The following is a 6,542-nucleotide window of genomic DNA, read 5'->3' on the forward strand; positions in this document are numbered from 1 at the left end:
CTAGTCTTTGAGTTTCGACTAAGTTTTTCGACTTAGTGTCGAGCGATACCACTTGTGGTGTCGCGCGACACCTTCTTTTCTTTAACCTAGTTTACTTATTTTTGTTTTCTCTTTTTGTTTTTGGTGTTTCAGGTTTATGCATACTCGTGGAACCAGGAGCAACAAGGACATCCCGCTAGTGAATTTGAGCAACGAACAGCTAGCTGAGTTAGAGCGAACGAAGCGGAAAGCAAGAGATCCGGCAATGATGGAAAACGCCAATGGACTTGTTCGTGATGATGATGGAACCTGGAGAGACCGAGAGGGTCATCTGTGCAATGCGAGAGGCCAAAGGATTGATGGAGATGGTAACATCATTCCACCAGCTCCTTTACCAGTGGATGTTGTTGACCAGAATCCACCACCTGCACCGCGTGGGAATGCTGCGATCGTTCCACAACAGAGGAACGTTCCAGAGGATCGGAATGCGAGGGAACCTGCACCTGCAGTTGGACGTGGACGAACACTTGGAGACTACAACAGGCCTGAGCAGTTCTATGCAAATCGTTCTGCGATTCGCGCTCCTGCGTTTCAAAGAAACGATTTTGAGCTGAAGCCTGTGTACTACACTCTTGTGGGTCAGCACCCATTCCATGGCCACTCTCATGAGCACCCTATGGATCACATCGAGAGGTTTGAGGATTTGGTCACCAGCATCAAATACAATGGAGTGTCCAATGATTTCCTCCTCTGCAAGCTGTTTCCTTACTCTCTTGCTGGAGAAGCAGCTAACTGGTTGAAGCAATTGGAGCCAGGATCACTCACCACTTGGGAAGAGACCAGGAATGCCTTCCTGCACATCTTCTTCGACGATGCTAGGTCTGAGGAGTTGAGGACGAAAATTTCAACTTTTTCTCAGGAACCAACTGAAGCATTCAAAGCTTCTTGGGTGCGATTCAAATCGTACCAACGAGACTGCCCCCATCATGGCTTCAGCGATGTGCAATTGTTGGGTATCTTTTTCAGAGGTATCGACTGGAGGTATCAGATGGCTCTTGATGCAGCGAGCAATGGAAACTTCAACACCAGATACCCAGACGAAGCTGTTGAGCTCATCGAAAACTTGGCATCTAGCAATAGTACCAAGAATGCAGACTATCAACGAAGGAAGCAGGCGGGGAACATGGATGGATCGCAAATTGCTGAGGTGAAGGCTAAGCTTGACTCTGTGCATAGTCTTCTTGTGGGTAAGAAATCTGTCAGATACACTGCAGGAGTTCAGAATTTCGGACCAGATGAAGCTTTTGAGGAAGAGGATGTTAACTTCATCAGTGGATCAGGATTTCAGGGTCAGAGGTTTGGTAATCAGCAAGGTAACAGAAGCTACAGTGGAAATTACAGTGGAAACAATCAGAGGAATACCTTCAACAGTAATCAGAACTTCTCTGGTTACACGCCTAAGCCTCAGTACCAGAAACCTTTCTCCAACAACAGTTTTTCCAGAAACTACAACATTCCTTCATCTCAACCTCAAAATCCTGACAATGAGATGAAGTCTATGCTGCAACAGATTCTGGAAGGTCAGCAGAAGCTCACCGTGGACTTTAATGGGAAGATGGATGCTCTCTACCTCGATCTGAATGGAAAAATCGAAGCTCTGAACACCCATGTCAAGCAGCTCGATACACAGGTAGCCCAAACTGCAGGTTCTGTTAAAAGGCAAGAGGGTTTTCTTCCTGGGAAGACTGACACCAATCCAAGGCATCACTGCAGTGCTATCACGTTGAGGAGTGGTAAAAATCTGAGTTCTGAGCCCAAGAAGACGCCTCCTGCACCCGAAGTCGTGGACTTAGGAGGTTCTGAAGCAGTTCCTGAGATTGCAGAGCTGGTGACGAGCGACACCACCACTAGTGTCGCGCGTCACCAATTGCAGAGCGAAGCTGTTGATGCTCCGAATCCGAAATCTGCAGAGGAAAAAGTCTACAAACCTAAAGTTCCTTACCCAAGGAGCCCTAGGAAGTCCAAGCAAGAGCTTGATGATGCACGATGCAAAGCTCTGATGGAAAAGCTTGTGATTGAGATACCTTTGGTTGATGCTGTAAAAATCACTCCTGTCATCAGACGTTATGTGAAGCGAATGGTAACCAATAATCTCAGCCATGAACAAGGGGTGATGATGATATCTGAGCAAGTCAGTGCAGTGATTCAGAACCGAATTCCAGAGAAGCTGTCTGATCCAGGAAGCTTTGTCTTGGATTGCTCTATCTTCACAGAGAGATTCAAGAGATCGCTGTGTGATCTGGGTTCAAGTGTTAATCTCATGCCTTATTCGGTAGCTGTCAATCTCGGCATGACTGATTTCAAGCCAACAAGGATCTCCCTCATCCTAGCTGATCGTTCGACAAGGATACCTGAAGGGGTGCTAGAAGATGTTCCAATCAAGGTTGGAGACTGCATGATACCGACTGACTTTGTGGTTTTGGAGTATGGAGAGGAGCCTAAAGATCCTCTTATCCTTGGGAGACCTTTTCTAGCTACAGCAGGTGCTATCATCGATGTCAGGAAAGGCAGGATTGCTCTGAATGTTGGAGATCTGATAATGAACTTTGACATGGACAAGCAGATGAAGAAGCCCACCATCGATGGTCAGACCTTCTATGTCGACACTCTCACAGAGTTTGCTGAGGAGTTTTTCCATGAGATGCTTCCTACAGACCCACTTGAGAGAGCTTTGACCACATCTGCATCTGAAGCTGAACACTTGGACGAAATTTCAGCATCTTACTCAAAGATGTTGGACTCTAGCGAGCATGTGATGCAGCTAGCATCGCAGGCTGAACAGCTTGAGACTTCTGCGAAGGTGAAGCAGTTATCCGACTGGAGTGAGGAGAAAGCTCCTAAGATTGAGTTCAAACAGCTCCCTGCAGGACTAAGGTACGCATTCCTAGGCTCTAATTCTACTTATCCAGTCATTATCGATTCTTCTTTGAACAATGCTGAGGTTACCTTACTACTGAGCAAGCTGCGCAAGCATCGCAAAGCTTTTGGCTATTCTCTTGATGATATTTCAGGTATCTCACCAGACTTGTGCATGCACCAAATCCACCTGGAGGATGAGTCGAAGTCGTCGATCGAGCACCAGCGCAGGCTGAACCCTAACCTGAAAGACGTCGTCAAAAAGGAGATCATGAAGCTACTGGAAGCTGGAATCATCTATCCAATTTCAGATAGTGCTTGGGTGAGTCCTGTGCACGTGGTTCCTAAGAAAGGAGGGGTTACTGTTGTGAAGAATGACAAGGATGAGTTGATTCCGACGCGCACAGTGACTGGACACAGGATGTGCATCGATTACAGGAAGCTGAATGCAGCAACCAGGAAAGATCACTTCCCATTGCCCTTTATCGATCAGATGCTGGAGAGACTTGCAAGCCATCCCTACTACTGCTTCCTCGATGGGTACTCAGGATTTTTCCAGATCCCTATCCACCCAGACGATCAGGAGAAGACCACCTTTACATGTCCATACGGCACTTTCCCATATCGCAGGATGCCCTTTGGACTCTGTAATGCTCCTGCGACGTTTCAGAGATGTATGATGTCCATCTTCACTGACATGGTTGAGGATTTTATGGAGGTCTTTATGGATGATTTCTCAGTTTACGGATCATCTTTCAAGGACTGTCTGGATAATCTCTGCAAAGTTCTAGCTCGCTGTGAAGAGAAACACTTGGTCCTTAACTGGGAAAAGTGTCACTTTATGGTCAGAGATGGGATTGTGCTTGGACACAAAGTTTCTGCAGCTGGCATCGAAGTGGATCGTGCGAAGATTGACGTCATGACGAGCTTGCCACCACCTGATTCTGCGAAATCGGTTAGAAGTTTTCTGGGTCATGCAGGGTTCTATCGTCGCTTCATCAAGGATTTCAGCAAGATTGCACGTCCTATTACTGCTCTGCTCTGCAAAGATGCTAAGTTTGAGTTTACAGATGAGTGCCTTGCTGCGTTCGAACAGATCAAGCATGCTCTGATAAGCGCCCCCATTGTGCAGCCTCCTGACTGGAATTTACCTTTTGAGGTGATGTGTGATGCTAGTGATTTTGCTGTTGGTGCTGTTCTAGGACAGAAGAAGGGTACAAAGCTTCATGCCATCTACTATGCCAGTCGAACTCTTGATGATGCTCAAAGGAATTATGCTACCACTGAGAAGGAGCTGTTGGCTGTGGTCTTTGCTTTTGAAAAATTTTGGCCATACCTTGTGGAATCGAAGGTGATTGTGCACACAGACCATTCTGCCCTCAAATACTTGATGCAGAAGAAGGATGCGAAGCCAAGGTTGCTGTGATGGGTATTACTCCTTCAGGAATTCGATATTGAGGTCAAGGACAAGAAGGGGGTTGAGAATGGTGTGGCAGATCATCTCTCACGCATCAGGGTTGAAGACGACGTACCCATAGACGATTTCCTGCCAGAAGAGAATGTGTATTATGTGGAAACCAAATTCCAGAGCAGTTTTGACGAAGAATTGCAGGTTTTTCGAGTTGGAGGAACGTTAGTGACGAGCGACACCACCACTAGTGTCGCGCGTCACCTTTCTCAGGCGAACACAGAGACCTCCCAAATTCGAAACAGACTTCCTGAAACCAGTTCAGCTGCTGTATCCGCTACCCAACGCCCTTGGTATGCCGATATTGCCAATTATCTCGCTGCAGAGGCTGAGCCTGATGATATGTTCATAATTTGCATCATTTAGGTTGCATAAATCATTCCAAATCATGTTTTATTTCATGTATTTTAGGTCCTTAGGGTTTGTTTTAGAACTTAGGAGATGCATTAGGTCCCAATGAGTCTTTGCATGTTTTGAGTGTCTATCAGGTGATTATGGAGCTGAAAAGATGAATCCAGGAGGTGGAATGGTGAGCAGAGCTTGAAAAAGTGGAAAACTTGAGTCTATGGAGGTTATCGGCCATTCTCGCTGGCCAGGAAGGTTTTACCGGCCATTTTCACGTACCGCGAATTAAGTATATCGGCCAAAATCTCCGGGTGCGAACGAGTCTCAGAAATCACCTGTCCGGGGAGCCTTCCGGTCCGATTCAGATGGCGGGTCCTTCATAGAAGTTGGAGAGCATTGAAGCACGGTCTCATAGCAATTGGAATCGTAGAATTCGGACGCGTGAGCAGAGAGATAAGCTCGTCGGAAGAAACCCCTGTCTCGCAGGTATTCCGGACCGAGCAGATCAGTTCTGAAGGATGCGAAGGACGGTGCACTTCCAGGCCGATTCAGCTTCCGGGTCCTTCATGAGAATCAGAGACATTTGAGTTTTCTTTCCAGAACGTCCAAGAGCATTCAATTCGGATCTATGAGCAGGAAGATACGGCCTCCGGAATGGACACATGTCTAGACGCCTCTCTCTGGTCGTATACATGCACTGCAAAGATGTGCCCTCCAGGAAGCCTTCCACCTCCCAAGCACTGAAACTTCCTTCACAAAAGTTGGAGATAAATGAGTCCTCTGTCTTCTGCAACCGAAATCATTCAATTCGGACAAGTATCACAGGAGTTACACTCTCCGGAATGCGAAGTGATCTAAGCTGCTCTGGATGCTGCGAGATGGTCTTGCGACTTGGTTAACCCGCAGGCCTGAAGATGAACGCCTGAATGCTGATGCTGCGAGTTGAAATGTGCGGGTAAACTATCACTGGAAGAGGTCTGGAGCTCCCGAGCAAGAGAAATGCTAAGTCCACAATCGTGCGACTTAGGCATGCGAGTCATCCGCGCCTGGATCTATGCCGCACGATCACTCGGAATTCACTCCGACTTGAGCCTGCGACCTAAGTGCAATAGAGACCAACCCGCACAGTTTCTACATCCCCCAGAAACCGGCTCAGCCCTGCGAGTTGGAGAGGAAGGAGACCATGCCGCAGAAACACTCGCAATTTACTCCTAGATAGGCGTGCGGCTCCGACAAGGTGATTCAAGCCTCACAAGACAAGTCTTCATCTACTGCGACTTAGGTGTGCGGCCTGGGACATACTGAACCGACCCGCAGCTTTTCCCACTTTATCCATTAAAGCCGGGTCAGGACCCGGTTTGTTCCGGGCTGACCCGGTTCGTTTTTAAGAAGGTATAAATACTTTTTAGGGTTTTTTGGGGGAGAACTAAGTTTTATTCCCTTTGTCTCTGGCCTTTTTGGTGAAAAGACTCCATTAAGAAGAGAAATATCTTTATTTGAGTGTTTAATCAAGAGAGTTTAAGGAGATCTGGGTGTTTAAAGCTGTTTTCTTTTGAATCTATCATCTCCATCTCCATTTCTCATCATTAATCATGCTAATCTACTCAACTTGCAAAAGTTTAAGAGAGATTAGTATGATTAGTGAGTAGTCACCTTAATGAGGTTCTAGATGTGTAGGTTAGGGTGCTAAAGTGTTAGATTAGGAGTGCTTAGGGCTAGATTCATTGATTCATCTCTCTAAACAGCTGTTCTCTATGCTAAATCCTTGATAATCACTTGAGATCTAGATTCTGGGAATTTCATGCACCAAAAGTGTTGATGAAATCCTGAAAGA

General features: G+C 46.6%; 1 non-coding gene across 1 annotated transcript; it reads right to left on the minus strand.

Annotated features, from left to right (window-relative positions):
• Window positions 1-865: 865 nt before the first annotated feature.
• On the minus strand, window positions 866-972 carry LOC112084984. Its single transcript, XR_002898629.1, has one exon. It is a non-coding gene; the product is annotated as a small nucleolar RNA R71 (small nucleolar RNA).
• Between the last annotated feature and the right edge of the window lie 5,570 nt (window positions 973-6,542).

The sequence above is a fragment of the Eutrema salsugineum genome, unplaced genomic scaffold (genome assembly GCF_000478725.1).
Source record: "Eutrema salsugineum unplaced genomic scaffold, Eutsalg1_0 scaffold_4, whole genome shotgun sequence".
Classification (NCBI taxonomy): domain Eukaryota; kingdom Viridiplantae; phylum Streptophyta; class Magnoliopsida; order Brassicales; family Brassicaceae; genus Eutrema; species Eutrema salsugineum.